The sequence below is a fragment of the Crocuta crocuta genome, unplaced genomic scaffold (assembly GCF_008692635.1).
Source record: "Crocuta crocuta isolate KB4526 unplaced genomic scaffold, BGI_CrCroc_1.0 scaffold48, whole genome shotgun sequence".
NCBI lineage: Eukaryota > Metazoa > Chordata > Mammalia > Carnivora > Hyaenidae > Crocuta > Crocuta crocuta.
In genome coordinates, this window is record NW_027533089.1 from 6010355 (window position 1) to 6021568 (window position 11214).

Sequence of the window (11214 nt, forward strand, 5' to 3'; positions counted from 1 at the left end):
AAAGACACAAAATTGTAAACCAAATAATATTAAAAATGAATCTTTGATATTATAATAAAACTAAAGTTCTATACAACAGATCCATATAATGGATTAATTTTGTCTTCTAATCTTCTCTTTATTAACTCATAGAATGTAAATAAACCCCGGTATATTCTAGGTTGAATTAGTGTATGAGAAAGATGATAACAGTGCGTGACCCAGCTTCCTCTAGGTGTCCTCTGCAATTATATAGCAATAAGAAAGCTTTCACCTATGATTCTGAAGTAATCTTTTAGTGAAGACTGTTCAGGAAAAAAGTCTTTGTTCATCCGTACATTCATATATACAGTACTTGAGAGCATCGAATAAATGAGTGACTCTTGATGATGTTAAGACATTCAGTCAATAAAGGTTTTATTTGGGAAAACCTGTAGTGTTAGCACATTGAACCTGTCATTGTGCTGCTTTTTATCTTAGGGGGACTTAAGTTTTTTGTTCAAGCATCTGCGAGGGTAGATATTTGAAGGCAATAACCCAAAGCCATAATCCATCTACACTACAAAACATTGCAGGAAAGAGGTTGTGTACAAAAATGAATTCTGTGAGAAAAGTTACCCATTTCTCTAGTTTCACACTGGCTGTATATATATCCAGACCTCCTAAATTGGTGTCTCAGTGAGACACACCGTAGCTGCTTTACAAGATATCCAAGATACACTCAGTTTGGGTGTCCTCCCTGAATAGTGAGTCAGCTAGAGAGATCAATGCCTAAAGAATTGTGGGTGCTCATAAGCATTGGTTTAACTTAATTGGATCATTCAGACAGAAGATTATCCAGGCTTTCAAATCGCTTTACTTCTCCTCTCCATATACTAACGTGTGTACAACTGAAACCACTGATTTAAAAATCATTACGTAGTGCTGAGCTCTGTCTACTCTATTAGTTTAAATGAATGTACTTTACCTTTAGGGCTATCTTCAGAAAAATAGTTAAACCTCAAGGTCCCCAATAATTGAGAGTACCGAACTAGATAGCCACCCTAAAGACACTCTGAAAGAAGTAATGCATTACCTACAGGAAGGGTTTCCAAAACTTGCTGTTAGAATCTAAGCATCCATGGACAGCACTGATAGCGGTCCTTAGTCACACAGTTTGACTCTCCAGACAGCCCTTTGTCATTGGTCAGCTCTAACTAGACCCAGGTCCAGCAGGAAAGTGCATGGCATAGCAGATTCACCGGGGCTTTAAGTTGCTACTGTTTTCCCTTCTCTGCAGAAAGGTTGTCCTGAACCAAGTTTTACCCATGACAGGCCAGCAACATGAAATTTTATTTGTGCCGTATTTCAGGATTCTTTTTTTCTGAGTCAGCATCTTCTCCCTGACTTCATCATATACAGAAAGATTCTATGGAGAAAAGTTAATTTAATGCATAGAGGTCTTCTATTTTAGGTTGGTCAAACAAACAAGCAGTGCACATTTTAACATTGTCAACCGCTTTACTTTTAAAAAGCTGAACATCTTTTTCATACAGTACTGCCGCCTCTGGGTTTAGAGGCCTTACACATCAATCTTGTAGAAGGCATTCCTTGCATGCATTAATACTTGCCAAATATGATTATGGTTCTGCTTCTAGTTTGCAAATACTCCCTTCATATCCAGTTTATCTGAGGTGAAAGATGGGAATATCAGAAACCAAGCATGGACTTTCACCACCTGGGTAGTTATCAGGGATGTGACCTTAAACACAGTATCTTGATAAAGTCCATGCTGTGTGAATACTACTCCAAACCACATTAATGCAGAGCAATAAGGTGACTGCACATAGACACCTGGTAACTTCTGCTTCACAACCACCATAAATTTCTGCAAGAAAAGTGTATTGCAGCTAGAAGCGTCCATAAGAAGCATGTGTACCATTTGTTGACTGTATTGCTGGGGTCGGAGATGTCGGCTTAGCTATGAGCAAAGCATTTGGGGGAATAGAAGGCAGCTGTTTCTTTGGGGCAGCATGTAGAGGATTAGATATCACATCCCGTTAACGTCTTCTCTTTGCCATCAGACCATTTCCATACAGAGCTTGCAGACCTGTTCCAGAAAGGGTTCATATCATGGACTTCAAACAAAAGCATTCAGTGGTCTTTGTCATCAAACTCTCCTGTCCTCAGGATTCACTTTACTGTTCCCCAGGCTCAATTTCCTTTCTGCTCAACAGGGGCTAATGACTCTGGCCTTGAGAGATTGTCAGGAAGAGGAGGTGGGATAGTACAAATCACTCTTATGAATGCCCATTTTTAAATGCTTATGGAGTAGATATTACCTTTATGGGTCTTAAATTCATAAAATGCCACCTTTCACTCTCTCTCACCAACTGTTGTTTCCAGAACTTCTAACTCCCTTACAGATGCCTTATTTTTCCAATGTCAGTGTATTTGCTGCTACCACCATTAATCTATATATAGTCTTTGTTTCATATTTTTACAAATTGGTTTTGTTATCTTAGTGAAACCTCTCCCATACTCACTGACTTCTACTTATAAAAAATGAGCTACAAAAGATATCAGCAGCCAGTCAAAAAAGCTTGTCATGGGGCTCCTGGGTGGCTCAGTCAGTTAAGTGTTCAACTTAGGCTCAGGTCATGATCTCATGGCTCCTGGGTTTGAGCCCTGCTTGGGGCTTTGTACTAACAGCTTGGAGCCTGGAGCTTGCTTCAGATTCTGTGTCTCCCCTCTCTCTGCCCTTCTCCTGTTTGCGCTCTGTCTCTCTCAAAATAAATAAAACATTTAAAAAGTTTTTTCAAATTGAAAAGAATGTTTTTATTTAATCCACAAATGAACCAATCAGAACTTAATATGAGGGTGATACTTACCTTTATAGCTCTGTTCAACTCTCTTCATTCTGTCTAGAAGTGCAGAGGATACTTGCCATCAAATAGCACACTAGTAATGCAATATTTTTAGGCTCCGGGATATTCAGAAAACTACAGTTGTTTGGGTAGCTTAATGTTGCAGGGACAAATTTTTATTCTGGGTATTTGTGCATAAATATTTTCATATGCATATCTATCTAAATGTATACCTTCTTCGAGAGATATAAATGATAAATAACTCACTCTCCTAAAAGCTAGCATTAGAGTTTTAGTTCTTGGAAAGCTCACATTACAGTTTAATTCTTTGAGGTATGTTAATGTACCAGCACCTCATAGGATAGACATTTTGTCATAAATTCAGAAATAAAAATCTGTAACCTCAAATATATAGAATGCTTTGCTAGAGTGACTGAACATTTCTGATTTGGTATCTATTTAAGCATATTTAAGAATTAGGCCTGAAGTATACTTAACATATTTCTGTCAGTTTAGCCATGCATTCTCTCACAGCTTAGAATTGCTTCATAGATACCATTCTAAATTATGATTTGATGCTCATATTAAAAAATAACAATATGATAATGATTTTAGCCATAATAATAATTATAATTTTATTCCCACAAAGTTTTTGTAATATTTCCCATTAGTTTGCCCCTTAGGTTAATATTTTGTTTAAATAACATTTTTCTTGATATACAAGTAAATGTGCTAACTATAGAAAATTAGCAAAAGACATAACTGTAAAAAAGATCACCTCTAATATCACTACTTAGAGATCCCAATTACGTATGCAGGTAACTGTATACATATAAAAACAATAATTTCTTAAATTATAACACTGCATATACTGCTCTAATTCTTTTTATTTCTCCTGAAAATATATTATGCAAGAATTTTGTATACTTCTTATAATCCTTCTAAATATGATTTTCTTCTTAATGATCGTCTAGGATTTTGAGAAATAAATGCCAATTTAACCAATCTGTTCCTTTGAATTTTTTAAATAATAAAATCAAAATCCATTATGATGAATAAGCAGAGAACTTTCTGCAGCCAGTTATGGTCCTCAAGGACTTTTCTCTCAAACACAAAATGCAAGACCATATGAAAGAAGTCAGAGCAGCAGAGGGCCCCAAAGCCAGCACCCAACCTTAATTCTGTGTGTTAACCCAAAACATTGATGAAGGCAAGTGGACAGTGAGTCTCCCCAGATTGTCAAATGTGTAATAGAATCTAGACCATAGTATAACCAGTAATGGCTTCTTTAGCCATAACTCAAAGACATCCCATTTATACTAGGGTCTTTTTTTCAATAGTGAATACATTGCATTTAAATTATAAACTTAGAAAGGAGAGGTAAAAGGATTACTGAGTGTGAGAGATGAATGAAGAAAACCAGTAAAGCCTATGGATTCCAAAGGATAAGTCCCGCAGTTCATCTGACATGAGAGATGGATTACAATGTCTCTGAAGAGGGGGGCAGTTTACTTAGAAATTTAGCAGTAATTCACATTTAAGGAATCCATTAATGCCATCATATAAACAATTCTATGATTGGATGACTAACAGGAATATGTAGTATTTGCTTGTGATTTTATAGATTCTAAAATCTTATTCAGGGAAAACCCACTTTCCTAGGACTGGGCTGACGTAACATACATCAACCATTAAATGGCATAATGATGCTGTATCTTTTGACATTGTCTTGTGTATTTTTCTCCCTGTGGCTCATTCTGTCCTAGAAAAACTATCTCTAAGGAGCAGTGCTTGAATTAATCCCTGCATGCTGATCAACGGAAATTTTTCCTAGAAATAACTAAGTCTGTCAACTGCCCAGGTACTTAGCTCATGCAAAGACGTTCATACAGAAATTCATGAGGTAAATCGTGCTCTTAAAAAACAGTCTGAAATTATGGTTTTCTTTTAAGGAACAATGCTGCTTCTGATATTTTCCCCTAGAAATTACCTTAGAAGACATAAATACAAATACATATTTTACATATTATTCAGTTTAAAAAATTGGCATTATCTAACTTGTAGAGGAGATATGGGAGAGAAATGGAATTCAAGAAACAATACACTCCTATGTCAGAGGATTCAGATCTGGACTCAACCCAAATCAGAAGTATCCAGTGACTACTTCTTTCTGCCTTTTTCTTTCAGTTACTCACATTGTTTTCTGAGGTAAAGCTGGAAATAGAACAGTGTTTATTCCCTGCTTTTGTCTGATGATAATTTTGTTGCTGTTGTTTTATATTTCTAAAATTTGGATTCTTAGTTACAAATAGGATTTTAGGAAGGATAATGTACTTTTCACATAGCATTGCTCTTGGAAAAATGAGATACCATATCATGGCTACTATGAGAAAGAAACTTTAAAGTGAGCCAGTAAGTATTTGAGGAACACAATGCATTTCATCCATTCTAAGACATGCATTTTTTTTCAGGATGTCTTGCAATTAATTTATCTTTAAATTAGCAGACTCTGAATGTTTAAAAGTTTTAGTGATATTTTAAAAAATATTCTGCTTATAATTTTCCTCATATAACAAAACAATATGTGATAATATCTTAAATGTGATGAAATACAATTTTGTGTTTCAATTTGTGGTAGATAAAGATAAAATTATTCATTCTTTGGGGACTACTTGTAACACAAGTAGTCTAATACATCAACCTAGACTCTCAAACTTCATGAGACAAGGAAAAACACATTCTCTTGGAAAGATGGTTCACAAAAAAAGTTTAAAATCTCATCCTATTCTGTTTAGAAAGTCACTTTCTGAAATCTAACTAATGCGGCATTGGGCCAGGGTGGGTTAATGAATTCCATAGATAATCCCTCAAACTCAATTTATTCATTTAATTCACTTCTTTCTCTACTAAACATGTTCTCAAAGATTGGTGGNGTTTCACACTCAGCACAAAGCCCGATGTGGGGTCCGATGTCACAACTGTGAGATCATGACTTGAGCCAAAATCAAGAGTCAGACACTTAACCCACTGAGCCATCCAGATGACCCTAGAGAGAACTTTTCTGAACATTTTATATGAAAAATGTCAGCAGTAAGCTGTGACCCCAATGAGGTTAGCAGAAATTTCTTCCAGTATAGCTTTTTGGTGGTTAATGCTTCATTCATTCATCAAATATTTAATTAATACCAACTGTGTACAAGGCAGTAAAGGGAAGATAAAACAGGTTCATAATGTCCTGTCCTCAATATGTTTATGATATACTCAGAAAAATAAGAGAATGCATAAGTAATGTTAATATAGTTTAGAAAGTAATGAAGAAGAAACAGAGAGGAAAGTCCAAAATCTGTGATGCAGTGACTGCCTTCAGTTGTGATCTGGGTACAGATATGAATTTTATCTTATGGATGTTTGCTAGTGTTTCCATGTCAGCATGCAGAAGCTATTATTGATGGAGCACTTTGCCACACATATAAAAGATTCTTTCCCATGTTAAATACTCCCTACTAGTATGGTAATTAATTAACTTAGAAACTTCTTTCCTTTCAACTAAAAACTTATACTTCCTTTTCTTTTCTCTTGAGTATAAATCTCCTCTTAGCATTGAAACCCTAAAACTTGTCTTTTAAAATGATGATCATTTTTTCCAATGTGTCCAGAACAGTAACTCCAAATAGGGTTTTTGATTGGATCCAAATGTGATATTTTATGCCCTATGCTACACTTTCAGGTAAAAAGGCTTAAAGCAGTCATCCCGGTGTTTCTGCGTAGGAAAATCTCAAGTATCATATTGAATAAATATGGAAAAGACTAATTAATCTTCTACTCTTGCTCCAAATATAGCCTGAATCCTGAACGCTTTTATCATATTTATAGCAGTCCCATTTTCCTCATCACCCCACTTTTCTGTTTTTCTTTGCTTCCATCCCATTGTATGAAGTAATTTTTATTCCATTTTCCCTCATTGGTTTTTGCCCTTGACATTCTATGCAATATTTAGCCATGAAAGCAGTAGCATTTTGAAGGTGAATTTTCAAGGCAAATTGTTTCATCCAAGTCTTCCTAAGGCATTGGAAGGACTATAGCTTAGGAAGTCTTTCTTCATATGAGGCTAGTATTTTTGTGACATTTTTATAATGCAGAATACTCATATCATCTTTACATTGTAAAGATGTAAAAGAATCGCACATAAATACAAATTATGTTCACAATAATAAAATAGCATTTAGGTTCTATATTGCTTTATAGTCTTCAAAATGGTAAAAGTTGTATTTTAATAATCTATTAGTGCCTTCCTATTTCAAACAGTTGTTATGAAGAGCAAGTAGGCAGAATGGTCATTGTTGTCCTCATTTTACACAGATGAAAACTGAGGCCCACATAGGGCAAGCAGAGCTTGTCTTAGAGACCAAGTGTGTTATCTCTGCACCCAAAGACCAGTGATCATTCTGTATTTGCAGTACTTTAGAAGAAAGATTCATTTTCTTCCAACATCCTGCAACTTTCCATACCAAATAATACCACACATGTGCTTATATCCTGTTCTTACTGTCTTGGCAATTTCGTGTCTGACATCACTAATCTCCACTTCTAATATGCATGTGGTTGATTTTGTATAGAAAGTGTCTTTAGTGAATTGTAGCCAAGCCAAATTCTATAAAGATAATGACAGTGAAGCATTGATTGTGATCTGTATAGACTCCTCAATTTATACATATTATAATAGGCTTAATTTAAAAAATATATAATTTAATTATCTATACAGATTTTATTATTTCACAATGAAAAGACAGCCAAGATATTTGTGGTTGTACCTTCCACCAGTAAAGCCTAAAACAGTTCATGAACTCACCCAACTTTGAGAATTTGGTAAACACTATTCATATTTTACAGCTTAAAAAGATTCAGCCTGTTCTATAAATAGGAGGGAAAGAGTTATAATTTGTGACTCAGTCTAATATTTCATCCACAGACTGTGGACGTGACATAGATCGTGATGCCACCTGGTCATAAACCCTGAGGATTTCTGACTGTGAATTTGAAAACAAAACAAAACATGTCACTGGACGGAACCTTACAAATTATCTGGTCCGACCCTCTCATTTTACAGATGAGGAAACTGAGGCTCAGAGGAGTCATAGCTCCCACAGGTCACAAAATGAGCATATATCAGGGCTAAGATCAGAGCTCCATCTTCTAACTCTAAAGTGCTATTTCCAGTATTACCTCCCACAGAAAGATGCTTCCCATGGGGCATTGCTTCTGGAGAATGAAGTATATTAAATTCACATTTGGCTGCTAATCATTTTCTCAGCAGCTCTATGGTATTTCATTAACTGCCGCATGTAACACTCTGGCCTTTCACCTGTATTAACTTGAGCTCATTAAACTTGAGGCCAATAATAAACAGGACTGAACTAACACAGATATTTTGCATGGTATGTGTTCAGCATTTTTTAAAATGGTGTCTACCATGTGAAACATTTTTCCCTTCATGGTTTGTGGAATGGGAAAAAATAGGAGGCACAGATTTCAAGGAATGGATTATATATGTAGTATGCCTCTTTGTATCAGTCAAAGATATATTAAATACTGGTCTTGTACAAAGCTTTGTAAGGATTATAAAGAAATGTGAGTGACAGCACAGCACAGGGTCTGGGCATCTGGCAGACAAGGATTTGAATCTGGCTCTGCCATTTTGTTTCCTCAGTGTATTTATTTTTAGAGAGAGAGAGAGAGAGAGATGGGGAAAGCAGTAGAGAGAGCTCACACTTAGCAAGGAGCCCAAAGCAGAGCTCAATCCCATGACCCCCAGATCGTGACCTAAGCCAAAATCAAGAGTCGTTCAACTGACTGACCACCTAGGCAATGCCATTTATTAATAGTGAGAATTAGAAAAAGTTGCTTAGCCTTTCTGTAACTGTTTTCTCATCTTTAAAATGGGACAAGACCAACAGACACATGAAACGATGCTCAGCATCCCTCCTCATCAGGGAAATACAAATCAAAACCACACTGAGATACCACCTCACGCCAGTCAGAGTGGCTAAAATGAGCAAATCAGAGAACTCTAGATGCTGGCGAGGATGTGGAGAAACGGGCACCCTCCTACACTGTTGGTGGGAATGTAAACTGGTACAGCCCCTCTGGAAAACAGTGTGGAGGTTCCTCAGGAAACTAACAATAGAACTCCCCTATGACCCAGCAATAGCACTGCTAGGAATTTACCCAAGGGATACAGAAATGCTGATGCATAGGAGCACATGTACCCCAATGTTCATAGCAGCACTCTCCACAATAGCTAAAACATGGAAAGAGCCTAAGTGTCCATCAACAGATGAATGGATCAAGAAGATGTGGTTTATCTATACCATGGAATACTACATGGCAATGAGAAACAATGAAATCTGGCCATGTGTAGCAACATGGATGGACCTTGAGGGTGTTATGCTGAGCGAAATAAGTCAGGCAGAGAAGGACAAATATCATATGTTTGCACATATAGGAGGATTAGGAGGAACTTGACAGAGGAACAAGGGGGAGATGAAGGGGGGAAATGGTGGGGGAAAGGGAGAGAGGCAAACCATGAGAGACTCTTGAATGAGTCTCAAAAACTCATTCAAAACTGAGGACTGATGGATGTGGGGGGGAGGGGGGATGGGCATGGAGGAGGGCACTTGTGGGGATGAGCACTGGGTGTTATGTGGAAACTAATTTGACAATAAGCTATTTGTAAAAATAATAATAATAAAATAAAATAAAATGGGACAAGAACAATACCCACCCCACAGGGTTGCAATAAAGAACTGATAATGTACCCATGTGCTTTGCAAAGGGCCTGGTGTATAACAGTACTCAATGAATATGCTGATTTGATGAAGATGGTGACCTTCCTTCATAGAACTTCCTTCCTTCATAAAACTTTCATTCACCTCTCATTACAGCTGCTGTTGAGGAAGTTGATTTTCCCCGCCTTCTCCCCACTTCATCTTTTCTACAGAATAAAAGCAGGCATCCCCCAGAACGCCTATTTAACCCTTCCCAGGTTCCCCACCAACATTATTCCATGTGCATTTTGACTGAGAAGTAACTTTTTTGCAGCTCACAGTTTATGCAGCCACCAGTTAACACACGTCCTTATGTGATTTTGGAAGTGTTTGAGATTCTGACTGAGCAAGGGATGGTGAGAGAGGAGGGACCATTTGTGGAATGAAGAGCTGCAAAGAGGTAGAGAGGTCTGTTGGAGAAGGGTGCTGTGTCAGAAAGAATGACAGCTGGGTGGCTTCAGGCAGAAGTCACTGTCAGAGTAGGGATGAAGCAGTCAGAAGGCATTGTGGGAATGAAAATCAATGTTGGACTGTTGGGGTCGGGTGCATGGTCATTATTTGTTCTCTATTTTCCAGAGTACCATAGACTCTTAAAACAAAAAAATGTTATAGGTCATCTGTTCACTTTCCGGCTTCTACCAGAATCCCAACTCCCAACATTCTGGATCATTATCTTCTCTCTGCCACAAATATCCTCCTGCAAGCCACCCTTCATTCTGCCACCATAAGGACCTACACATATTTTCAAAGATGTGGTATTTCCCTACACCCTAAACAACAAAAACCCAAACTGCTTTGCCCAGAATTCAGAGTCATGCATAGATTTCCAGCTTTATCCACTGCTAATCCCCCAGTTACATGTCATATTTTAGCTGTATAAGAATGAGTTCATCCTGTGTGTTTTCTTAAACTTTCATGCCTTTACTCATCCACTCCTTTAACTCTCTCATCTCTTTCCAACACCACATACTATTTCTTCCTTTTATAATCTTTCATCACAGTTTAAATTCCTCCTTCACTAGAAAGTCTTCCTTAATCTCTTAGCTGGAATTAATTGCTCATTTGGATCAGGGTTGCATCAAACTGTTTGTGCACCTTTTGCTCTTACTTATCCTCCTCTCCCTTAAAACTACCTACAGAACCCACATGTCAGCTGAAATCACCCAGTCCTGTCCTTCTGGAAATTGCTACAAAATCCCTGGAGATTATGTTCTCTAGGTCACTTCCGGCTATAAATCACCCCCCACCCCCCTGCCTTCATTGAATTCTGCATCTCCCTCAATCTTACTTCTTGTTGGTTCCTATTCTTTGAGCTACATGCCAACCCAACCATGAAACTCAAGCCTATTTGGCTGATTTTCTTCCAAATTTCTCTCTAAAGCATATACGTATGTAGGAGACTGATTTAAGTTTTAAGGGTTGGAGAGGAGGATTTCAATTGCTGCAACACAAACAGCTTGAAATTGAATATTAGCTCTTCCTCTTTATAAAAGTCCTCAGGTTCTGCTTTCTTTCTGTCCCTCCCTCTTCCTTCTCTTTTTGCCCGCGCCCCCCCCCCCCCCCCC

General features: G+C 37.4%; 1 protein-coding gene and 1 pseudogene across 1 annotated transcript in view; one reads left to right on the forward strand and one right to left on the reverse strand.

Annotated features, from left to right (window-relative positions):
* The window catches only part of DPYD (dihydropyrimidine dehydrogenase), an 805636-nt gene that overhangs the window by 761824 nt on the left and 32598 nt on the right, over positions 1 to 11214 (forward strand). The gene's annotated exons all lie outside the window — the stretch shown is intronic.
* LOC144216735 (AKT-interacting protein pseudogene) lies at positions 1228 to 2088 on the reverse strand (annotated as a pseudogene).